General features: G+C 43.1%; 1 protein-coding gene across 3 annotated transcripts in view; it reads right to left on the bottom strand.

Annotated features, from left to right (window-relative positions):
* The window catches only part of Usp49 (ubiquitin specific peptidase 49), a 60,335-nt gene that overhangs the window by 19,806 nt on the left and 14,095 nt on the right, over nucleotides 1-26,434 (bottom strand). For all 3 annotated transcript variants that reach the window (XM_021186169.2, XM_021186166.2, XM_029471136.1), the window contains one exon: nucleotides 18,872-18,945. The gene's annotated coding sequence lies outside the window, so the exon portion shown is untranslated. The remainder of the gene's footprint in view (nucleotides 1-18,871; nucleotides 18,946-26,434) is intronic.

Here is a 26,434-nt window from a genome sequence, read left to right as displayed (position 1 = left end):
CAAAAAAAAAAAAAAAAGTACAGTATATGGCTGGACATGGTGGCAAATGCTTTTAGTCCAAGCACTCGGAGGCAGAGGCAGGCAGATCTCAGTGAGTTCAAGGCCAGTCAGGGCTATCTATACACACAAACTCTGTCTCAAAGAATTACACCAAACGGTATGTGAAAAAAGCAAAGGGGAGGAATATTTTACTATTGGTCATGAGTGCCCCTCTGCCTAATGCCACCCAGAGGATGAGGAGGAGCTAGGCACACCGTGTTGTTCTGTGGGGATGTAAGTAGGGATGGAAAGAAGACTGTACCTTCTGAGGGAGAAAAACTGTTATATTTTCAAAAGGAGGAGGTAGCATTGAGACTTGGTACTTCAGCAGTCTTAACTCAGGCATGAGGGGAAGGAGACATGGTTTAGTGGCTAAGAGCACTAGCCGTTCTTACAAAGGATCTAAGTTCAGTTCCCAGCATCCCTGCTAGTTGGATCACAATAGCCTTAACTCCAGCTGCAGGGGCCCCAATGCCTCTGGCTCAGAATGCACACTGTACTGGCTGGTGTGTCAACTTGTTACAAACTAGAGTCATCAGAGAATAAGGAGCCTCAGTTAAGGAAATGCCTCCATGACATCCAGCTATAGTTTCTCAGTTAGTGATCAAGGGGGTAGGCATGATTGGGCAGCCCCATGGGGTGGGGCCATCCCTGGGCTGATGGTCCTGGGTTCTGTAAGGCAGACTGAGCAAGCCATGGGAAGCAAGCAGGAAAGCAGCTCCCCTCCACAGCCTCTGCATCAGCTCCTGCTTCCAAGATCCTGCCCTGTTTAAATTCCTGTCCTGACTTCCTTCAATGATTAACATTGTTTTGGAAGTATAAGCCAAAGAAACCCTTTCCTCCTCAACTTGCATTGTGGTCATGGTGTTTCATGGCAGCAACAGAAATCTTAACTAAGGACAGATAGACAGACAGGCCAACGACCAACACTCGTGCACAGGAACGAAAGTGAACTTTGAGGCATTAGCCAGGTGACTGATATTAAACCCAGAGCAATATAGCTTACCACACTTTCATTAGGAAACAAAGCGTGAAGACAGGCAGGCAGTCTAATGACAAAAACTATGTAGTACCCAAGAAATTCTATTTTTACAAATTAGTCATTTCAGCAAGAGGCCGCTCTTCATTGCAATCTCTGAGCGTGGAGTGGTAAAGTATAGCCCTCTCCAGCTTTCTGCCGAGTTGCAAAACAACCGAGACTTCATCAGCTAAGTGTCAATCATCTGACATTTCATATCAGCCATGGTAGCATGGTAATTTCTGTTCTTCCCAGGGGTAAGTCCCAAAAGTCATTCATAGAAGTGGATTTCTGAGGAGACTGTCTTTCCCCCAGCTCTAATGAGATCTTCCTTTCTCTTGAGGGACAGTTCCTAACAATATTCCAGCTTACAGGTCAGCATATTTTCTCTTTATACCCAACTAACCTGTCTGAAAGAGGGAGGGAAGGGGGTTTAAGAGGGAGAGTCGGCTGAGGAAGATATTGTTCACATATTCCCTAATACATCATAAATTGCTGAATCTAACCAAGACCCTAGTAGACCTGGCTAACGGTCGCTTTGTCTGAGACAGGCTTTATCCTGTTGCCTCTACAGAGCCTAGCGTCCTATAAGAACCAAGAAACGGGTCCTGATTTTACCCAGAGAGTTTTATTTACCAAGTTATTCATACTGAGACCATAAGCAATTAGAAAATATGTTAAAATTAGACACATAAGGGGCTGGAGAGATGGCTCAGCAGTTAAGAGCACTGACTGCTCTTCCAAAGGTCATGAGATCAAACCCCAGCAACCACATGGTGGCTCACAACCATCTGTAATGAGATCTGATGCCCTCTTCTAGTGTGTCTGAAGACAGCTACAGTGTACATAGATATAATAATAAGTAAATCTTTTTTAAAAAAAATTAGAAACATAAAACTGTACTATCTTTTCAAAATAAATTTAAAGGTCTTATCCTATATTTTCCACTTTTCTAAAGTCTTTCAAAGTAATTTAATAGCAACAGAGTAAGGATATTAAGCATCCAATTAAGATGTTAAAAGCAAACAGTGCAGTTGAATTGAGGAGGCTGAGTTAGCCTCAGATCAACCTTCAGCCAGGGATGCACACGGGCGCCCTGCAGACTGTGCTGTGTGGCAGGAATATAAAGGTTTTCTTTCAATAAGGCATAGAAGGGCGTCAAAGACATGAACTGTGCATGAACTCTCGCTCCTCCCTGTGTAAGGCCAGAGCACAAGCCCAGTGAGCAGACCCATGAAGTAAAGACTGGCCTGGCTCTCATACAAAGGCAACACACCAGGCAGCATTCTTAGTGTTCAAGTCCCATGAGCTCAGCACTGTTGCTCCATTTTCAGAAACAAACAAAAACCAACAAGAACAAAACACCAAAACCAAACCAGCTTTCAAGCCCTGCCAGCCAATCCCAGCATTAAGTTAAGATGTCAGAGACTATACCAAGGCAAACAGGATTTTATTAGGGAAAGCGACCAAGCTGAGCAGCTACCAATCTCTTAGTGCAGGTTCACTTAGCACAGCAGGAGTCAGACAGGGGGAGGGCGGGGGCAGGAGACTGCAGGAGCAAATGCAGGCAGAAAGACGAGGGGGAAGCATGAGATGGCCTGAGACCTCGCAGAAGGACGGATGAGCCTAGTGCTGTGATGGCTGATGACATCAGTTGTGGAGAGTAAGACATGAGGATGTAAAACATAAGCCTTGCCAGGCGTGGTGGCGCATGCCTTTAATCCCAGCACTCGGGAGGCAGAGGCAGGCGGATTTCTGAAATCGAGGCCAGCCTGGTCTACAAAGTGAGTTCCAGGACAGCCAGGGCTACACAGAGAAACCCTGTCTCGAAAAACCAAAAAAAAAAAAAAAAAAAAAAAAAAAAAAAAAAAAAACCATAAAGATTTCATAGTCCCACATTCCTCTTATGTCACCTGTATAGTGTGATCAAATTATAAAATCAACGAGGCATGTTTACAGCAAAGACCAAATAATAAGACGAGGTAGTTCATTTACTTGTGGCTTCATCGTCTTGTTTGTTAACACAGAATTGCCTAGTCTAGCCCTCAATTCCCAGGCCTCAGCTTTCTGAGTATGTGGACTACAGGTATGCAACACTAAGCCTAGTTAAATACAGAAGGAACTGTTATGAAAGGCAGTCATTACTCTAAAGGAAAACGTTTCCTGTATGAGCCACATGTTGACCAGCCAACAAAGTTCAGAAGTAACAGGAAAGGACGGGCTTATTCAGCAGCAAGTATCAGAGACTAAAACCATTCCAGGCCTTGATTAGATTGCACAGAGGCCAGGCACTTCCAGGACTAGGCCTAGGTTAGTAGACAGAAGCAGTAAGCCTCAGAGATGACAATTACATCAGATGACTAAAAGGTACTTTTATAAAGCTTAAATACCTAAGAATGAAGAAAGTTACGATTTAGACACACAGAGATTCATTTTTTAAAATGCCAAAACACTAAAGTCTAGTAGTAATCAGTTGTCAGATATCTAAGTGACTTTGGAGTTCTGAGAACCCCCAGATGGATCAAAGTGACCCAGGTACAACTTTAGACAGACAGAGAAAATTAGACTAGGATGTAGAGAGTCTCTGCAGTGATTGGTCAGTGTGCTTTCTACAAGGCTAAGGGGGAGTAGGCCTCCCAACTCATAAATACAACAGAGACACCTGCTAAGAGCACAAAAGGGCCTGCCGCAAGCAGTCACTCAAACTACCCAGCAAGGCTCTCTCTGCACTTACTCCTGTGCAGAAAACCAAAACTGATTTTCTGCGGAGCTGGCCTTCAGGGACAGAATGCAATAACCGCCACACTCAAGGATCAGTGTGCTCAACAGTCCTACTCCTCATTGCAAATGAGTCATCACTCTGGTGATTCCAAACATGTATGTCTGCTCCCAAGAAAATTGGTCATCATATCATGATTTCACAAAATCATGGGCTCTCAGTTAGAGGCTTGCAGCTAGCCGTATTCTCAGACTAGGTAGCTCTCTATCCAAGCTCTCTTTGTGCATTATAGACAAATTTGGTCAGGGACAGATGTTTTTCCATATTCTTATAATTAACTAGTATTACAAATGATTATAATACAAATTACATACCAATTATCAAATACTACATCCTAGAACTATTCTAAAACTGAAGGTAAACATCCACTTTCATTTGACCTACTTAGTACATTTTATTTATTTTATGTTTATGTTTGGGGTGGGGCAAGCATGTGTCCTAGGGCATGTGTGGAAGTCAGAGGCAACACTATCAGAACCCAAGCTATCACATGGGTTCCAGAGGCTGAACTTAGATCATCAGGCTTGGTGACAGCTGCTTTAAGCTGCTGCACCATCTTGCTGGTTCTGTAACCCCATTTTAAACATGAATAGGCTTAGAAAAAGTAAAGAGCTCTCTCCACAGATACATTGCTGGTACATGGCTAAATAGTGTGGCAGACTTCAAAACTGGCTTTTACGAACCAGATATGGTGGGTCCCAGAACTTAGAAGGCTTCGGCAATTGGATCTCTGTGAATTCAAGGCCAGCCTGGTCTACAAAGTGAGATCCAGGACAGTCAGGGCTATATAGGAAGATCCTGCCTTAAATAAAAATAAAAACAAATCAAACTGAAAACCCCTGGTTATTAAGAAAATATAACTGAGAATAGAAAAGTTGTAACAGCTGGAGGAATAAGGAGTTTGTTGTATCTCATGCAAATGTCAGAAGCTACACCCATAAAGTCTACCAGAACACCACAATAGGCATGCTACTGCAGGCAACTAAGGAATGCTGGAGCAGGAGAAATAGTCTTCCCCAGGGAAGAGCACGCCAACTGGTTATTCAATTCCAAATGGTCAATTCTGAAAACTGATATACAAGTAACATTATACTAAGAGAGCATGTTGTACTTATATATTTAGAAACAATATATATTCACACTCGCATACACACACACACGACATAAACATACATATGCACTTATGTAAGTAACAACAATTAATAAGCCATGAATTTATAATTTTGAAAAGTAAAAGAAATAATGTTAATACAAATAAAGCATGACTAGGGAGGATGGCTCAGTGGTTAAGAGTAATTGCTCTTTTTCCAGAGGACCTGAGTCTGATACCCAAGGCCCACATGGAAGACGGCTCACAAATGCCTGAAATCTCAGTCCAGGGGATTTCATGCCTTCTTCTGGCTTCCTCAAGTGCCAGACACATACATGGTACACAGACATACATACATGCAGGCAAAACACCCGTATGCATAAAAGAATTAATAAGCTAATAAAAATTTAAAAAGCAATGTGATTATTAACTGTCAGAGTTGAATGTTAATACAACATGCGTGGCTGACTTCCATTTTCCTTTCTCTTCTGTAAACGGGTAATGCATGCACTCCCCACTGTGCCTGCCATGCACACAGGACACTTGCCAGAACTAAGAAGGGAAGGCTTTGTAGCTACTAAAGACTTAATGCTAGCAGAAACAGACATTACATTGTCCAAGTGATCAGCAACTGTTTCCAGCTGGCTTGTCTTTTTCTCCTTAAATGATTAGTACTCCTTATACATTCTGTATGTAAACACTTGCCAAACAGAGGTATTACCACAGCCTTTCCTGTGGCTTGTCTTTTCTTTCAAGTGCCTTTTCATACATGCAATTTATGGTTGATCTCCTCACATGGTATATTTCATAAAATCACGTTTTGCCCACAGTGTAATAAAAATCCCCCCTCTTGTTTCTTCTATCTTTTGCCTAGGCTGTTTACATCTGTCAAGCTTTTGGTCTGTGTGTGTCTTCTACTTGCCCTCTCCCATTGCTAAGCGGCTCTGATTAGGCAAGAGACAAGTGTGCTCTCTCTGCCAACTCCTTTTCAAAGTAACCCTGACCACTTCTGTCTCCATACCCATGAGATTTACAATAAGCTCATATCATGTTGCCCAAAAATATTTTCTTGAAAGTTCAACTGCACCTGAGTGTGGTGGTTCACACCTTAATCCCAATACCTGGACAGCTCCAACAGCTTGGTCTACAGAATTAGTCTGTCTTTAAAAAGGGGGCGGGGGAGGTGTAGGAGAAGGGAGGGGAAGAGGAGAGAGGAGAGGACCTGGGAGATGCCTCAGTTGACAAAGCACTTTCTATGCAGGCCTGCTTGTAATCCTAAACCTCCAGGGGTGGGCACGGAGGATTACTCTGGCAAACTGGCTAGCTAGACTAGTAAACTTTGGTTCAGTGAGATACCCTATCTCATAAATTGGGAAGTGATTATGGAAACCATCCAGCATCAACTTCAGCTGTCTTCTGGCCTCCACATGTAAATGTACACATACACAGACACACAGGAATAAACAAAAAAACCGAAGAGAGAGCTAAGCAGGTACAAGCAGGCACTACTCTTGCAGAAGCCCTAGTTTATTCTTAACCACTAAGCCATCTTTCCAGCCCAGTTTTTTTAAAGATTTATTTATTTATATGAGGACACTGTAGCTGTCTTCAGACACACCTAATGGGACTGGAGGACTGAACAGCTTTTTAAAAAGATTTATTTATTTTATGTATATGAATATACTTTTGTTGCCTTCTGGAACACCAGAAGAGGGCATTGGCTCCCATTACAGATGGTTGTGAGCCACTATGTGGTTCTAGGAATTGAACTCAAGTCCTCTGGAAGAGCAGTCAGTGTTCTTAACCTCTGAGCCATCTCTCCAGTCTTGGTTTGATTCTCTCTCTCTCTCTCTTTTTTTTTTTTTTTTTGGTTTTTCGAGACAGGGTTTCTCTGTGTAGCCCAGGTTGTCTCTGTAGACCAGGCTGGCCTTGAACTCAGAAATTCGCCTGCCTCTGCCTCCCAAGTGCTGGGACTGAAGGCGTGCGTGTGCCACCACTGCCTGGCTTCTTGGTTTGATTCTTAACACACACTTCAAGGGGATCTGTTGCAGTAAATCTCCTCCCAAATATGCCCTGGCAATGAAAACAGAACACTGTTAAGATGAGTACATTCTGTGCGCCTAGATTGGGAAGATCTACCTCTACACTGCCATCTTCCACACCTTATAGACCCCTTAGAACTTGCAGATTCTCCAGGCCACGTGCTTCTGCTCTGCTTTTCTCCCTCCTCCTCTGCGTCCTCTCCCTCTTCCATTTTCTTCTTCTCTCCCAGTCACCTTCTGCTCCACCTTCCCTTTTATCTGCTCAATCACCAGCTCTCCTTTATTTTACAAATTAAGGTGGGAAGCAGGTTTACAGGAAATCACCTGAGTGCAACCACACACTGGAGAATGGAATTAACATCAAATATAATGAGTCCTCAGGGATCACACCCACCTGTAGCTCTAGCTCTAGGTGATCCAATCCCTTCTTGCCTCCAAGAGCATTTGTATGCACATGTACACACACCTCCATACAGACACATACACACAATTAAGGGAAAAAAAAAAAAAAGCAGAGTAGTGATGGTGTAATCTCAGCACATGGGAGGCAGAGGCAGGAGGATCTCTGTGAGTTCAAGGCCAGCATGATCTACAGAGCAAGTTCCAGGACAGCCAGAGCTGTATGAGACCCTATCTAAAAAAGACAGGGAGGGGAAAAAATAACAGCAGAAATGGGGAGATGATCCTGGAAGAGGAAAGGTAATGGCTGCTCCTGGGTAAGGGCAGCATTCTCAGCTTGACTTGCTATGGGCACTTCACAGACAGGGAATGGACAGATGGATGGATGGATGGATGAGTCGATGGGAGAATAACAAAGCCCCACTTAGCATGCAAGGGAGGCTCATGCCATCGCCATTACAAGAGTCTGGAAGGCATATTTGTCATGAAAGACACTAGATCACAATTTTGGTTTGCTGCTTCCTGGATAGAAAATGGCAAGCACTGAATGCAAATACGACTGTTGTTTAAGAACCAGAGCATGCATGATTTATTTGGTGGCCTTAGGACGGACAGCCAACCCAGCTCTGGATTGTGTCATGCCATGAGCTCCTCCAGCATCGCCTTCATGAAGAAGGTGGTTGGCTGGACAGTTCTGTCTGCAGAATGGTCACTGTGACCCTCTGCTGATGGAGATGTCGTCACAGATGATTCCCACAGACCCCACAAAGTCTGTTCCTTTTGTTAAAGTTTTAAATTGTATTTTATGTGTATAAGTATCTTTGTCTGCATGTATGCATGCACATCACGTGCATGCCTGTGGCAGCCACAAGAAGGTGTTAGATTCCCTGGGCCTGAGTTACAAACGTGTGAGCTATCATGTGGGCATTGGGAATCAAACCTGGGTCCTCTGGAAGAAGGACAACTGAGCCATCTCTCCAGCCCCCCTGCTTTTTGTAGTCACATCTTTCAGATATTTCTTGAAACACTTTTTATGAACCAGGGGATACCAAAGAGAACTAAATGTGACCCACATAACACATATGCCATGATATACAATATTTTGCCTGCCAGTCTTTTTAACATTAACCTCTCTGAATTTTCATGAATTTCTATTTCACAAGGTTATAATTATTTTATCTACACTTATTGTAGCATATGGTAAAACAATACAATGTTCAGCCTTGGGTTTGTTTGTTTGTTTGTTTGTTTCTTTCTTTCTTTTTTTAAAGAATGAAAGGGCAAGCTAAGGAAAAAGTGCAGGAAATAAAGGAAGCCTTGGGCAACAGCACATCTGAGTGGGTAAAAGGGACTGACCACGAGCAAGCAGAGAGGGAGGGCCTGGAGGAAGCTGGGCAGGCATTTTGGCTCTTAGAGAACACTAAAAGTCTTCACAAGATAGCATTCGAGACCAGGAAGCAAGGCATGTTGGCCAGTAAACATGGAGTCTGTCCTATTTAAAACCAATTGAAATGCCCCATTCCCTTGCCTTCCTTCCCCTTTCTGTGCACAGCTGCACAGCACTTCCATCAGCTCAGCACGGAGGGCTCTGCCTCAATCACCCAAACATCCCCTTCCATTAAAACCTCCTTCCAAGACCAATGGATCAGGACTAGCACTAAGTTCAGGGTGCATGCTTAACTACCCTGCACTGAGCTGGCCGCCTACAGGCATACAGTACTGAAGTACCCGTACTGAATACGGGTACTTCCAATTCATAAACACATCTTTTCTCAGAAGGAAGGCGAATGATTTGGAGGCAACTGTCATTTCCTCTGTCTCCAATGCCATGCAAATTGCCTTAAATATGAAAGGCAGCCATGTGGGGATGCATGCATATAATCCTAGCACTTGGGAGACAGAGAATCGGTTCTACATAGGAAAGACTCCGCCTTGAAACAAAGAAAATTTTTCTTTAAAAAGCAATAGGGGGAGTGCTATTAGCAAAGTAGAGTGGGCAGCTAGAGATCCTAGAGAGTAGAGTGGGCAGCTAGAGATCCTAGAGAAAGTGGGGACTATGCCCAACCCACCCCCCACTGAATTTCCAGGAACAACAGAATGCCTAGTCAGTATTCAAAGTATATCCTAAAAGAAAAGACGGACAGGGGCTGCGGAGGCCCTTCTTAGAAGGGGACAGTCTGAGCAAGGCAAGGGATCAGGAGGGAGGTTAATTTATTAACAGCAACATATGTACTGGAATACCCCTGGGAAAACCCTAAAGAAAAGCTAGAAACAACAACACCCAGGCCATTTTTAAAACAAAAAGAAAAAGAGGGGCTGGAGAGATGACTCAACAGGTAAGAGTATTTGCTGTGCTTTTAGAGGACACAAGTTCTATTCGCAGCACTCACACAGGCTCACAACTGTCTGTAACTCCAGTTCCAAACAACCCAGTAATCTTGTCCAGCTTCCAAGGATACCAGACACACATGCAGTTCACATATATACAAGCAGGCAACGCATGTATACAGTGAAATAATAATTTTAAAAAATAAAGACGCCGGGCGGTGGTGGCGCACGCCTTTAATCCCAGCACTTGGGAGGCAGAGGCAGAGGCAGGCGGATTTCTGAGTTCGAGGCCAGCCTGGTCTACAAAGTGAGTTCCAGGACAGCCAGGGTCATACAGAGAAACCCTGTCTNAAAAAAAAAAAAAAAAACTAAATAAATCTTTAAAAAAAAGAAAGAAGAAAAAAGAAAACCAAAAAGAATGTGCTCCTACAGGGTAGGAATCTGCACAGCAAGTCTCATACCCATCCATGTCCCCACCCTAACCCAACATAGAGCAGAAGACCAGAGGAAGCCCTTTCCCTCACACGGAGTCTCCACCCCTGGACAGAGAGAAGTGGACTGCACCCCTAACATATGGGGGGGAAATTTCTGGAGGACTGGAAAGAACAGTGTTGGACTTCAGAAGTCACTGGAAACAAAAACCATCATGCTAGCCATGCTGTTCTTCAGCAGATGTCAGGACAGTGAGGGATCATTAAAAAAAAAAAAATCAAGGAAGCCAGAGTTTTTTAAAACTTTGTATGCCCCCATGTGCACAAGTAGCATCAGGTAGATTCCTCTATTGTCTATACATCTTAATTTTGAGTCAAGGTGTCTCAGTAAACCTGGAGTTTATCGGCTGGCTATGCTGGCTGGCCATCAGGCTCTGGGGACCATGTCTCTTGCCTAACAAGTGTCATGGCTAGCCACCGCCATGCCCAGTTTCACTTATTTATGTGCGTGTGTGTGCGTGTGTGTGTGTGTGTGTGTGCTGGCATGCATGTATGCCATAGCAACCATGTGGAGGTCAGAGGACAACTTGTGAGAGTCACTGCTTCTCCCACCATGCAGCTGCATGTATCAGAATCAGCTCATTAGCCAGGCAGCAAGAGCCTTCCCCCGCAGAGGCATTTTGGCAGCCCAGGCCTGGCTGTTATGTGGGTGTTGAGGCTCCAAACTCAGGCCCTCAGGCTTAACACAGGTGGACTGAGCCACCACCTCAACTGTCAAAAACAGCTTTTTAAAAAAAATACTTGGGGCTGGAGAGATGACTCAGTGGTTAAGAGCATTGTCTGCTCTTCCGAAGGTCCTGAGTTCAAATCCTAGCAACCACATGGTGGCTCACAACTATCCGTAGTGAGATCTGACGCCCTCTTCTGGTGCGTCTGAAGATAGCTACAGTGTACTTAGATATAATAATAAATCTTTAAATAGATAATCTTTTAAAAAAATGGCGTGGTGGTGCACGCCTTTAACCCCAGCACTCGGGAGGCAGAGGCAGGCAGATTTCTGAGTTCGAGGCCAGCCTGGTCTACAAAGTGAGTTCCAGGACAGCCAGGACTACACAGAGAGAAACCCTGTCTGGAAAAACCAAAAAAACAAAAACAAACAAACAAACAAAAAAAATTATGTGTGTGTGTGTGTGTGTGTGTTACGTGTGTGACACATGAAATGAAAACCTGCATTTATGCATGTGTATCCTATGTGTATTTTCAGGCCCTCAAGCAATTTTTAAACATTTCTGTTTTGAAATTTTTACTATTTTTATTTCTATCTTCATGTTATGTGTCTGTGTCTCTGCCATGTATGTGTAGGTGCCCAGAGGCCAGAAGAAGGTAAGGACTCTTTGTAAATGAAGCTTCAGGCAATTGTGAGCAACGCCCCCGCCCCCCCCCCCCCCCAGTATGGGTGCTAGGGACTGAACTTGGTCCTCTAGAAGAGCAGAAAGTGCTCTTTCTTAACTACTGAGCCATCTCCCTAGTCGAGTTCAAGAATTTTAAAGCAGGAGTCTCAGAAATATATTTGCAGCAATGTCCACAGTAGTAGTATGTATTGCTTTACTGCCAAGAAGTAAAAGCCAACAAAATACTGATGCATGAATTATAAACAGTGAAATATTTATAAGAGAGGACTCTAAGCTAGGCATGGTGGCACACATGTGCCTTTAATCCCAGCACAGGCAGAGGTAGATTATCTTTGTAAATTCAAGGGCAGATCTCTGAAGAGAACAAAATGTTTTAAACTTCACAAAGAAACCCTGTGCCCTGGCTTGGGAAGATGCCTCAGGCAGCAGGGTGCTTCTGTACAAGCACGCAGACCCACGTTGGATCCCCAGATGCACTTGTAGTCCCAGCACTTCAGAGGAGGAGACAAGAGGACCCCTAAGGCTCACAATCAGTTAGCTGGCTCAGTGAGCACCATGCTGTGAGACACGGTCTCAAAACCAAGGCGGGAGCAGAGAGGGGCTGAAGAGACACCCCTGGCACTCACATATGCATGCACACTTGCCTGAGACCTCTGAGTTTATTTAATCTAAAAAATGAAAAGCTGAATGGATAGGATCATGCTATCACTTCAGACAGAGGTCATCTGGTCCAATGTTATTCATCCTAACTCCAATGGAATCCGATTACACAAATACAGATGAACAATGAACTAACCACTAGTCTTCAGAATAATAATTTAACTGACCAGAGTGAATCCTATCAGGTCTGCTCTTGGGAAACACTGGTTCTTTTTTTTTTTTTTTTTCTAAGATTTATTTATTATATGTAAGTACACTGTAGCTGCCTTCAGACACTCCAGGAGAGGGCGCCAGATCTCGTTACGNCAGACACTCCAGGAGAGGGCGCCAGATCTCGTTACGGATGGTTGTGAGCCACCATGTGGTTGCTGGGATTTGAACTCTGGACCTTTGGAAGAGCAGACGGGTGCTCTTACCCACTGAGCCATCTCACCAGCCCGAAACACTGGTTCTTTAAGAAAGAGATTTTTATTTCCACCATTCTTTTCTTTTTTTAAAAGATTTATTTATTTATTATATGTAAGTACATTGTAGCTGTCTTCAGACACACAAGAAGAGGGCGTGCATCAGATCTCATTACATTTGCTTTCATGGTGAAGAGAGTAGATTACAGTTTAGGGTGCGTGTGTTTTCGTGTGTGTGGGCATGCGCACAAGCACACACAACAGAGTGTGCATGTACTTGACAGATCCCTCAAACCACAGGTCAAAGCAGCTGAGAACAGTCCTGGTAGACAGACAGACTTGTTAGCACTTTGACATGGATGTGGCTGCTGGAAGAGAGAACTACTATTACCTTGTTTTATGTGTGGATAAACAGGTATATTTATTATCATAGCTCACGTTTTTATTATGTTAAATGCACAGTTGCTTCTTGACTCAAAAGAATAACAAAGCCAGGCTGATGAGATGGCTCAGGGGTAAAGGCTTACTGACAAACTGAAACACCTGAGTTCAACCCCTGGGAGTCACGTGACAGGAGGAGAGCCTCAGCTCCTGCTGTTGCCCTCTGACCTCACGAATCCATACACGTACACATCCATAAATTATAAAACAAATGGAAAAAAAAAAAGCTGGGCGAGGTAATTCATACTTCTCACTCCAGCACTCAGGAGGCAGAGGCAGACAGGTTTCGAGGCTAGCCTGTTTTATATAGTGAGTTCCAGGACACTCAGAGTTATAGTGAAGTCCTGTCTTGAAAAGAAAAGAAAAGAAAAAAAAAAAAAAAAGGTGGCGGAGGCAGTGGCGGCGGCAGCAGTAGCAGCAGCAAGCTAGGAGAGCCCTGTGAGCTCTGGCTCTGAGAGTCTAGAGCACACCTCTCCTGGAGAGCCTCCCATGCAAGCTTTTCTTTTGTATACAATTATTTCCTCACTAAAATTACTTTAAAAAATTTTTTATGTTCGTACAACAATAAAATATTAATGGAGAAGACTTTGACAGTCACTAACAGGCACCAGTACAGCCATTAGGTCAAGCCAAGCTAGCTGGCTCGGGAATCTTTCCTGTTAGCTTTGTGTGACTGACAAGTGGTGTCTTCAGACCTCAGTTTCCCCAGGAACCAGAACCGTTCTGTGAGTGTACATGGAATCAGTGCACTATTTAATGAGTTAACAGGTGAGAGATGCTTCAAGCAATGCCTGGTGCCAACAGAGCTCAGAAAAGTTATTTTATCAACTGATACTAGGCCTCCCTTCAGATCAGAAGTCACTGTGAACAAACCTAGTCTACCTGGCTCCTGTAAGGTCCTTTGGGCAGATACAAACTCCCCTCGTTTCTGGTCAAATGATACAGGTAACAGACAAAGTATGTCTGGGAAAATGATTACTCTGGGTTGTGACTAGTTCTCGTCAAATGAAGCCCAAACACTTAGTTCCACACAACCTACCATGCCATTGAGGTATGGCTTTAACTGTCTGCTTGCACAACCGGAGGCTTTGAGGACCTGCAGTACTGAGCTCAGACATGTTGGCAGCCACTTTCATGCTCTTTCTGAAAGTCTCTGCTTCACATGGCCGAGTAGCTGCTGGGTGAACAGGGAAAAAAATCAAGCAGAGTTTGCCCAAGAAAGACTTTGAAGACACACTGAAATGTAACTTCAAAAAGCATAGCTCTGCTGGGGACAGAATCACAGGAGCAGATTCACCTAGGGGGCCTACTTTCTTTCTGAACAAGATGGCAGGGGCAAGCTGTGCCAAGTGGGCAATGTGGGGCCAGAGGCTGTAAGTCTTAGGCTGGGATGTATAGCTGGTGGGGATCTGTTGGCTGCACAGCAACTGCTGGTCAGTGACTGTCATTATTACCTGCAAATGATCAGATGTGACTCTCTACATCTGCATTCTTCAACTTAATCTTATGGCTAAGAGGATAGGTGTCCATGAGGTATTTACCCAACTAACCAGCCCGGTTTCCTGCTTCCGTTTACTTTTGTGGTGACTCAGTGAGTTTCCTTAGGGTCGTTTGCAGGGTGAAGGGAATTTATTTGACTGCACCACTAAAAAAAAGTACCTCCCACCCATTAGAGTTTTCAATTTTTTTATTATATTGCTTTCATTAAAAAAAAAGATTTTCTTTAAATTTAATTTATATGTATGGATGTTTTGCCTGCATGCATGTTATGTACCCGTTGAATCCAGTGGAACTGGAGTTACAGATTGTAAGCCACCGAATGGGTGCTGGGAATTGAGGCCGGCTTCTCTGCAAGAGCAGTAAGTACTGAACTCTCTCTCCAGCCCTACTATATTATTGTCTTTGAGAATTCCTTTTAATTGCTCCTGTAGGGTTCTAGTTTGGGAAAGAGCAAGTGAGCACACTCACAGCAGCTCACACGAGGGAGGGAGCGCAGCTCTCACAGATCTGCTCATAAGGGACAGAGCAGCAACTTGAGGGCTTCCAGAGAGCAGGTTTATAGTTCCAGCAAGCCAAGTCCCTGGTGTGCTCTCAAGGCAGCCAAACCCAGAACTGCACCAGGCTCAGTCATGCACCAGGCATGCCAGAGAGCTTTAGGCTGACACCTCTAGTATGCGTGTGTGTGTGTGCTACAACATGTAGAAGTCAGAGGACAGCTTGTAGGAGTCAGTCCTCCTTCCCCAGAGTGGGTTCTGGGTGATCAGACTCAGGTTGTTAGGCTTTGCAGCAAGCACTCATACTTGCTGAGCCATCTTGCTGCCCATACAGCTTCTGGTTCTGATAGTGTCCGAAATGAAGCGAGTTCTAGGACAGCCAGGGCTACACAGAGAAACTCTATCTCAAAATTAATTAATTAATAATTAATTAAAATTAAAAATCAAACATAAAATATAATATTTGAAATCAGCTTAAAAATAAGATGACCAGTGGCACAGCAGTAAACCTTGTGACAACTGAAATCCATTCTCTAGAGCCTGTAGCAGATGATGTAACTATAGGATGGTTCTCTAGAGCCTGTAGCAGATGATGTAATTATAGGATGGTTCTCTAGAACATGTAGCAGATGATGTAATTATAAGATATTCAGACAAATGTCAAAGACATGTCAGATGTTCATCTTCACCCAAGCATAAAATTCACACCTATTAAAATTCCCCACTTCTAGTTAGGTATGCTAACCCCAGCCTTTAACCCTAGCAGAGGCAGGTGGATCTCGGGCGAGTCTGAGCTCAGCCCTTTCTATATATGTCCCAAGTGGGACTGAGGCATCCTCACGTGGGCACCTCAGCTTGTGGACGTTTTTGAGTTCTGTGGACTGTATCTCGAGTATTCTGGAAGAAAGCAATCACAAGAGCGGAGGAAGGAAGGGACCTGGGAGGGAAAGTGGATGGGGACGGGGTGGAGTGGGGTGGGGTGTGGGGATAAAATATGGAGTGTAAAAAATAAAAGATAAAAACAAAAACAAAACAAAACAAACTAATAAAGCGATTCTGTCTCCCCTTAATTCAATACTTGTATACTGTTTCCAGCACCGGCTCACCTGACTGAACACTGGTCAGCATCAAGGGATAAAATTCACTCACATATGTTCTTTCTCCTTCATTTTCACTCTCCCTCTCCTCTGTCCCCTCCATGTTTTGTTTGTCTCCCTCCATCCCTTTATTGTGCTAAGATTAACCACTGTCCCTGTACACTAAACAAGAACTCTGCTACTGAGCCACCTCTCCAGCCCCCTGCCATTCTCTTAAAACCCTTATTTATGTCACAATTAGATGTAAATCAGAGGAATAGGTATCTTTTCCCAGAAAACTGTAGTTTGTGTCAAACTGACAAAATACCCAACCAGGACAGAGATCTCTCTCCCAATCCCTGCTCCTGAGTACTCAAGTCAGTCAGAGTCTCTCTCTCTCTCTCTCTGTCTCTCTCTCTCTCTCTCTACCTTTCTCCCTCCCCCCTCCCACCTCTGCTTTTCTAAGACAGTTTCTCTGTTTAACAGCTCTGGATGTCCCGAACTCACTTTGTATACGAGCCTGGCTCTGAGTTCACAGAAATCCACCTGCCTCTACTTCCCAAGTGCTGAGATTAAGGTCGTGCACCATCATGCCTGGTGTGACTATGTCTGTTTAAGCAGAAGTCAGCTGGGCATTCCAGTTCTTAGAACTATAAGCACAGCTAAGAGTGAGTCAGCTGATGGGGAGCATTTAGTAGTAGACAAGTAGCCATTTGAGTTCTCTAATTAAAAAGCATCTCAAAAATCAAAGAAAGGGAGGCCAAATGCCAGGTTAAAAAAAAAAGCATCTGTTAAAGTGATTTTAAGGTTAAAATGACCACTAAAGTCTGTAGTCATTCCCATTTTGAATGTCAGCTTCTTTTTCCATTAGTATTCAACTGATATTCTCGACTGTCTGTGCTTAGAAATGGCTGGAGCTGGTGAATACCAGCTAGACATCTAGCTGATGAGCAGGAGGAGTCTGATGGCTGCATTAGTTAACCTTCAAATCATTAGTAAGTGACCCAATCTAATGAACCAAGTAATCTCTTTCTACATAAAAGTCTCTTTAAGGAAATTACAGGGTCTTGGGAGCAACTCACCATGCAAAGAAAGTCTCATACATGCAAGTACATTTTTCTTCAAATAATAAAAAGCAGTAGAATAAGTTGAAAACTAACTGGTATTTTATATCCTTTAAACATCTTGGCAAAACTAGCCCTAATTTTGAAAACAAATGAGATCAAATCAGATAGAGAAATTCTTGGCAGACTCACCTCTACTCCTGTACTGAGGGGTGAGAGAGTGGCATGTCCATTAGAATACTAAACTTTCAAAGATATTTGTTGTCCTTTAAAAATAATTAAAAAAAAAAATCACAAAATGTCAAGCCACACTATCCTCCAAGCACCGGGAAATGAGATTCACAAATTCACACAGTAGTATACACTACAGAGGACTAGGAGCTCAAGGCTAGTCTAGGACACATAATGAGACACTGCGCGAACCTGCACACATGCACATGCGCGCGCGTGCACATACACACACACACACACACTTAACTCAGATTCCCCTGGGAAGGGGGCAATGTCTGGGGCAACAAACTCAAAGGCTGGAAACGACATTGGGCTCTAGCAAAGTTTTTTCTTGTTTCCAGCCCCTACCACATAATCACATATAAGCCTGCAACATAGTAGATGCTCAGATAAGTTCATAAAATAAAAACCATCTGGGAAGTGCTTTCCGAAGCTAGGAACACACCATACAAGGAACAGGGCTCCTGCCTCTGGCCCACACTGGGCTTACAGCACTGGAGTAGCCTCTACTTTTTCTACAAATCTTTTTAATGTCCAAGATTAATTATTGAAGAGACAGGTTCTTCTATCTACTTCCGCATCCAGTCAGTTTCATAGTTAGGAGCCTTGTGAAAAAACACTGCTTGCCCAGGAATGAATAAGGATGGAAGACAAAACAATGTTGCAATATTGCTATTAAAATAATGCCAACCCCATCAACCCCTGAAAGTCTGAGCGCTTCCTGGAACCCCTGTAAGACACAGTTAATGTGTTTAGGAAAGATTCTCAAACAATAATGGGCATGGAGAATGAGACGAGAGAAAGGAGACCATCACTGTGCACTATCACTGAAACCAACTGGCCCAAAGTAGGCCTGCACTGAAGCTCAGAGTTTCAACCACTAGACCAGCAGCTCTCAACCTAGGGGACAACCAATAGAAAACACAGATATTCACATTACAATTTATGACAGTAGCAAAATCACAGTTATGAAGTAGCAATGAAAATAATGTTATGGTTGGGGATCACCACACCATGAGGACTAGGAAGGTTGAGAACCACTGCCCTTGACAAAGAAGGCTGCCCACATAAATGCCACATAAACTTCTAAACCCTGACAGGGACCTAGCACTCATGGAAAGTTTGGGCTAGCTACAATATTTGAGTTCTGGACAATAAACATTTATGGACTTTTGAAATTTTATTTGAATACCACAGTGCTAAAGTGAACAAGGCCTCCATGGTGAGCCTTTATCACAGCAGCTGGCAGCGTTCAGAGAAAAGGGGGTGGCTAATCTCTCTTGACAGGCAATGGCAAGCACAGTCTCTCCATCAATAAACTTCAAGCTACCCAAGACTTTATCGAAAGTTCAGACCATCACCGAGACACAGGTCATGGCTACTCCCTCCCCTGACAGGACTAAAGGCTTCCCACAGTAATGTTCTAAGGACTAAAGGCTTCCCACAGTAAGGTTCTTCTTTACCCATTAGACAAGCTGCTCCCATCGTCTTCCATATTCTCACATAATCACTGGCTGGGTTTCCTCTTCTCTGTTACCTACAAGGGGAAACAATCTGTGAGCAAGGGCTGATACACAGCAAGAAAAAAGCAATTTTTATAAAACGTATAGATTCAGAAAAGTATTAGTATATTATAACAACAGTGAAACCCCTACAACTTTTCAACTTTCAAAACATGGGAAACAATATGACCCATTCTTCAGCTAAGAGCAGCCAAGGAGTCAGTCATTTACCAGGAAAACGGGCCATAAATGTAAGCATTAAAGGTTTTCTTCTGGGAAAAAAAAGCATTTCTATTAAGATCACACACTGTCTTTGTATATAATGTGAATCAGTCAGAACTGAAAAACCATGCTAACAAATTACTCTAGTAGCAAAAGCTAAACTTAGTTATGCACAAGCACGTGATGGTTTGGAGAGGGTGAGAGATGGCTCCTTTGTATTAACTGGGTTTGTTTTTTTGTTTGTTTGTTTGTTTGTTTTTTGTTTTTTTAACCTATATGGAAGCATCGAGTATCTTTAAAAGTAACATATTTGGGATTTAATAAAATTTGATTGGTGTGTTAGGTCCTACGTAACAGGCTGGCAAATTCTCTGTTTTATCAGCCCACTGGTGAATACAAGAATTCCTCTTGAGGGAAACTTTCCTTTTGATAGTATGCAGCCTTGATATGGGGCCCCACCTCTAAGGTCCAGTCTCCTCGGAGTGGGTGTTCCTTGAAGAATGGCTGTCAAGATCTCAGAATGGTTGTCGGGAAAGGGAAATTGCTCTGCATTCTACAGGGGGAAGAGGTTGTTGTTTTACTGCTAAAAGGGACTGGGAGAAGAATGTTGAGAGGACAGAGAAGAAAAGAAGAGCCCTACAATAGGGCAGAGCTGGGATTGGGTGGGGATGAAGTGCTCAGGCCAAGGGCAGCCCAAAGTTGTCTGCATGAATGCAAAGCTAGGCTCTTTCCACCTCTATTGCTCCCTTTCTTTAGTTAGGTATACAAATCCACAATGCCGGGTGTGAATAGAGCCTTTCTGAAAATCAGACACACCAAGGTTCACATCTGAGTGCACTTGGCGCAAATCAGTACTAGAGGGCAAGAAAAGTCTGGGCCCACAAGGCAGAAGAGTTGCAGGACTGAGACACTCACTGAAGACACTCACAAAAGCTTTATAGGAAGAGTTTATAGGAAGAGTTTAACTATATATTATAGGCTTCAGGTCTGAGACACACTACATTGACATTGTATGGATGGAGCCTCAAATTCAAACAGTATCTCTCTCTCTCTCATCCAAACACTTTGACTTCCAAAGTAAAAGTAAAATCCCTTAAAGCTACAGTTAAGACCAAGTAATTTTAATTTAATTTTAGATGTCCCCTCTCCCCAGCTAACTACATAAATCACCTCTATACTCAATAACTGTAAGATGTGTAACCACATGGAACTTATGTTTAACATACTATATTTGATCTTAGTCAGAAGACCATGCTGGGGGTGGTGGCACATGCTTCTGATCCCAGTGCTTCAGAAGCTGAGTTGGAGGCCAGCCTGCTCTGCGGTGCTGCGTATAGAATCAAATGCAGGGCTTCCCCCATCAGGCAAGCACTCTACCAATAACGCTGTATCCCCAGCCCACAACCCTAACTTTTCATCTGGGAAACTGAGATTGTAGCTCAGGAATAAAGTGCTTGCCTAGCTCAAGGCCCTCAGTTCAAATCCCAGACCACAAATCTCAAATGAGATGTGACCCTGTATTCCATTATATCCAACAAGACACTAGAAAGATCTGCTCATTTATAAGGGTTGGCACAGATCATGGAAGTGGAAAAGCCTTAGATTTAGAACCAGGGAGCTTGGGTGTATGGGCCAGATTGTCCACGTATGAGCTGGGAGACCCTGGACAACTCACCTCTGACTTGGGACCCCTAAACTTCCTCCCCTATAACATCAACTGTACCAAAAATGCTACCCAAATCAGTAAGAAAATGTGTGTACATGCATTACAAATAAGCACATGGGAGATATTATTCTGGTGAGAGGAGACTCTGGTATTCCAGGAGCTCTGAGCAAGCTGGGATCAGAGAACCTTGTCATCCAGGCAGAATTCAAAGAATTCTGAAATATGTTTGGCATTTGGTTCTTTATTTTACTTAAATAATTCCTAGTTTTAACCACCAAGCTTCACAGGGACTAAAGGATATAATTAGATGGGAATTCTAGACTGAGAATTCCTTCTTACTAAAAAATAAAATAAAATAAAATGAGCTAAGTGTACTGGCTTAGTGTGATCCTCCTGTTCTCAAAGCAATCCCAGAGTCCACCTACTCTGAGCAGCAGCAGGGGCAGCCACGGCCATGACCTATCGTGCACCAGAGCTCCCATTTCATCACTTTGGAATTCTCATCCTACCTTTTATGCTTCTGCATATAATATATGCTGTTAACTGGAAGAGTCTAACCTTCTAACATACAGTCACACAGTAAATTCAAAACAGTAATTCTGTCATCAAGGACTCCTTAGAAATACTAGAAAATGGGATGGAAAATGGCTCAACAGTTAAGAGCACATAGGCTCTTCCAAAGGACCTGGGTACCCATGTCAGGAGGCTCACAACTACCTGTAAGTTCAGCTCCTGGTTTCCAAGGGTACTACCCCCCCCCCCAAATAAAAAAAGTAATTTTTAAAAGTTTAAAGATGGAAGACAGACAGACTAGGCGATGGGCTAGAGATGACCCTGTGGTTCTGAGCAAAGGCTGTTCTTGCAGAGGACTCAGGTTTGGTTCTTACTGTCAGGTGGCTCACAAGTACTGATAACTCTAGCACCAGGGGGCCCTCTTCTGGAGGCTGTGGGCATTACATTCACATAGCCCTACCTAGACAGACAGACAGACACACACACACATTAAAAAACTAAAAAAAACAAAACAAAACAAAATACTAGACAACAGTTTTACAAGCACAGAGCTGCAACTTTAACAGGGAGGGGACATGTGGGGATGTCCACTGCACTCCTACAAAACATCCCTGTGCTGAGGTGTTTCAAACACATTTGTCCTATCAGGCCTCAAAATGAGATGGGTGTTAGTGGTGTTTTACAGAACAACGCAGGGTCAGACTCAGTAAACAACTAGCACACACACGGCCAAGGAAAGAGAAGCACCCAGGGCCAAGTGCGTTACTGGGGTATTCCAGGAACCAAGGACCACAGTTTACAGTCTTGTGTCTATGGTTTGCAATTACTGAACTAGGAACCTATCCCTTTTCACAAAGTGCTTTTAGAACCGACCAAGCAGGGAAGAGTAGTAGTAGAAAAGCCCTTTTAATGCTTCATTTAAGCACTTTAAAATCTAATCATGGAGCCCAGTGTGGTGGCTCAGTGCTCAGGAGGCTGGGCCAGGAGAAATGCTTTTACTCCATGGTCAGCCCTGACTACATCCTTCTAGAGCCACCCTGAGCTACAGAAAACCAAAAGGAAAAAAATCTTTAAATATAAAGCAAAGATTTTCTCAGTTTTAAAATCTACCAACATAAACCAGGTAATGGTGACACACGCCTTTAATCCCAGCACTAAGGAGTCCGAGGCAGGCAAATCTCTTGAGTCTGAGGCTAGCCTAGTCTACAGAGTAAGTTCTAGGTCAGCCAGGGCTACATAGAGAAACCCTGCCTTGTAATAAATAAATAAATAAATAAATAAATTCACCAAGATAGAACTATACCCCAATGAGGAAAAAAAATAGGACTTAAATTTCACAAAATAGTAAATGGTGACATAAGCAATGGATGGATTGTTCAGTAGTAGATCCCTGGCCTAGCATACCTGAGGCCCTAGCTCTAATCCTAGCACCACGGAGAGGTAGCTAGAGGCTATTTCAGAGAATTATTACCCAGTTACAGAAAGGAACACTTGAGACTCTGTTGTAGCCCTGGATAGAAAAGTAAAGGTTGGTAAGCTGTATCAACTCTGTACCACGGAGAAAGAGACAGGGATATCTGTGAGTTTTAGTCTGGCCTGGTCTATAGTCAAGTTCTTAATCAACCAGGGCTGCAACATGAGCTGTCTTTAAAAAAAAAAAAAAAAAAAAAAGGTAAAATGACAAAGACTGAAAAGCAAAGTGGATGGAGCTAACACACGAGAAGAACTTGGATTACCAATGAGAAGGAGGACAGCAGGCAGGACTGAAGGATGGTAAAAACTTCTACCCCTAGATTTCCACGCTGACGCCTAGTAGCCACTGACGGAGGCTGGGAGGTTTATGCTCCAGGAAGATAACCAGAGACATACCAAGGTCAGCACAGGAATGACAAAAGGCAGGGGTGAGGTGTTCTAGACAGTCAGGGCTATACAGAGAAACCCTGTTTCTCACAAACAAACAAAACACCAGAAAGAAAAGAAACAAGGGCTGGTGAGATGGCTCAGTGGTTAAGAGCACCCGACTGCTCTTCCAAAGGTCAAGAGTTCAAATCCCAGCAACCACATGGTGGCTAACAACCATCTGTAACAAGATCTGGCGCCCTCTTCTGGAGTGTCTGAAGACAGCTACATGTACTTACATATAATAAATAAATAAATAAATAAATAAGAAAAAAAAGAAAAGAAACAAAAGAAAAGAAAAAAAACCAATTATGTTTAGTCTTTCATGTTCATGCGTGGAGACACTTTATAAAAAAAATAAATAAAAGGTCTGGAGAGATGGCTCAGCAGCTATGGTATACATGCAGACAAAACCCTCATATACATAAAATACATAAATAAACCTTTTTTTAAATAAATAAATCTTAAAAGAAAAAAGAAAAAAAGAAAAGGTTCCAGTTCTTGCTAAATTACCTAAAAGTTAAAACAATGTCAAAATGACAACAGGGGATTAAGACTATTTCAGTTGCAGAGAGCTAGCTTAGCATCATGTCCAAGGTCCTAGACTTGGTCCCTAGCACAGGAAAGAGAAGGGAGGGAGGATGGAGATGAAGGAAAGGAATGAGGAAAGGCAGGAAGGGCTCCACATACATGAAATGTACCAGGACAACCAATTCCATAATGTTAAAAGGAAGACATTCAGGAGACAACCTGGGAGTGCTAAGTCCAAGGAGCACTATAAGGAAAACCTATTAAGGCTATAAGTGATGGGTCTGACTCATGAAGTTCGTTTGTATTCAATAGAGAACAACTCAGACAGAGTTAACCGACGATACTCAGATACTCTTATGGCTTAAAACCATCCAGGGAGTGTGCAGATATTAGGTTTATAGATTATTATAATCATATAATTTCTAGTTTCTATAGGAAACAGTATACAGAGGCAATTCACAGAGGGGAAGCAGTTAACTGAAACAGGAAGAAATGTTCCAGCTCATTAGTGCCTTCCACAAGTTACACTGAGACATTGTTATTAAATGGCAAAAGGTAGCAATGTAAGCAGTGGAGCAGTTGCAGAAATGCCATGCTTGTGGGGTACAGTGTGACAGATCTACTTAGCTCTTAACAGCTCCTATGCCATCATGGCGATCCTGGGCCTGTATCCCAGAAATTCTAAAATATGCTGGTATTGTGCACTGCAAGGTTGCTACTGGTACTACTGTTTACAGTAGCCTAGGTACCCATTGCTATGGGGATCTATGTACACTATGGAATACTATGCCACAGTTAAGATCAATTAGCTAAGTCTGCATCCAGCATAAATAGATCTTCAAATAGTAAACCAAGTAAAAACCAGAGATAGATGGCATTTCCTGGAGACTCTAAAGCCAAATTCTACAAGAGCAGAGTGGAACCAGATATTCTGTAACTAAAGATAAACACCTCCCATTACTAAATATTTTACAAAGATGCATCTAGAACTAAGAGCTTATATAAGACACATTAGAAAGGATTCTGTAGGGAAGGAATATGAGAAAGATGAACACACAGCTTTTGGCCACTGGAGTAAGAGTATCCAAACCAAGGAGTGTGAAAAGTACTTGTCCCCAAGCCTGATAACATGATTTTGGTCTCTATAATACATCGGTAAAAGAGAACCAAGTCACACACAATTATCCTCCAACCTCCACACAAACATACATACACCTCATAAAAACAAACAAACAAACAAACAAGCAAAAACAAACAAACAAAAACCACTCGCCGGGCATGCCTTTAATCCCAGCACTTGGGAGATAGAGGCAGGCGAATTTCTGAGTTCGAGGTCAGCCTGATCTACAGAGTGAGTTCCAGGACAGCCAGGGCTACACAGAGAAACCCTGTCTCGAAAAAAACAAACAAACAAACAAACAAACAAAAACCAAAAACCCAACAACAACAACAAAACACTCTTAAGAAGGCCAGCTGGGTCTTAAAGGGCAGAGTGTAGTGGCGCACACCTTTAGTCCCAGCACTGGGGAGGCAGAGACAGCTGGATTTCTGTGAGTTTGACCAGGCCAACCTGGTCTATATATGAGCTCCAAGACAGCTGGGGCTACATAGTGAAACTCCATCTCAATAACCAAAACAAACCTCCTAAAACTTAAAACAATTCCACTTTGAACTTACACATATATTGATTTATGCAATAAAACCTTCTAAGTGCCTCTTACATGTCAAGAATTAAGTTTAAATAGAACTTTTTTTCTTATTTTTAATTTAAAAAGTATGTTTTGGGGGCTGGAGAGATGGCTCAGCTGGTTAAAAGCACTGACTGCTCTTCAGAGGTCCTGGAGTTCATTTCCCAGCAACCACCTGATGGCTCTCAACCATCTGTAACGGGATCTGATGCCCTCTACTGGTGTTATCTGGTGACAGCTACAGTGTACTTGTATAAATAAATAAACCTTTAAAAATTTTATTTGTATGTATGAGTATTCTCTTTACATGTATGTATATGAACTACATGTGTGTCCATGGAAGTCAGAAAAGGGTGTCAGATAACCTAGAACTTAAGTTACAGCTAGTTGTGTGTTGTCACATGGGTGTGAAGGACTGAACCCAGGTCTTCTGGCAGAGTAGTGTGAGCTCCGTAACCACTGAGCCATCTCTCCAGCCTCAGAGCTCATCATTCTTAAACCGGTGATCAAGCCTAGAGCCTGACGCATGTGGGGCAAGTGCTACATCCCACTAAGCTGTAGCCCTAACCCTTCAGGGCTTTTTTTTTTTTCCTTTCATAAAACAGAAATATATTTTGAGAGCCAAATGTGGTGGCTCATACTTTGATCACCAACACTTGGGAGGCTGCAACAGATCAAGAAATCAAGACCAGTCCTAGCTGCATAGTAAGTTCAAGGAGCCTGGGCTACCTGAGACCTTATCTCCAAAACAAAACCAAAACCAAAACCAAAACCAAAACCAAAACCAAAACCCAAACCCAGAAATACTTGAAGAAGGAGGAGGAGGAGGAGGAGGAGGAGAATTAGAAAAAGAAGAAGAAGAAGAAGAAGAAGGAGAAGGAGAAGGAGAAGGAGAAGGAGAAGGAGAAGAAGAAGAAGAAGGAGAAGGAGAAGGAGAAGGAGAAGGAGAAGGAGAAGGAGAAGGAGAAGGAGAAGGAGAAGGAGAAGGAGAAGGAGAAGGAGAAG

Source organism: Mus caroli, chromosome 17 (assembly GCF_900094665.2).
Source record: "Mus caroli chromosome 17, CAROLI_EIJ_v1.1, whole genome shotgun sequence".
NCBI classification, from domain to species: Eukaryota; Metazoa; Chordata; class Mammalia; order Rodentia; family Muridae; genus Mus; species Mus caroli.
Note: the sequence above shows the minus strand (reverse complement) of the source record. Positions and strands in the feature narration are given on the sequence as shown.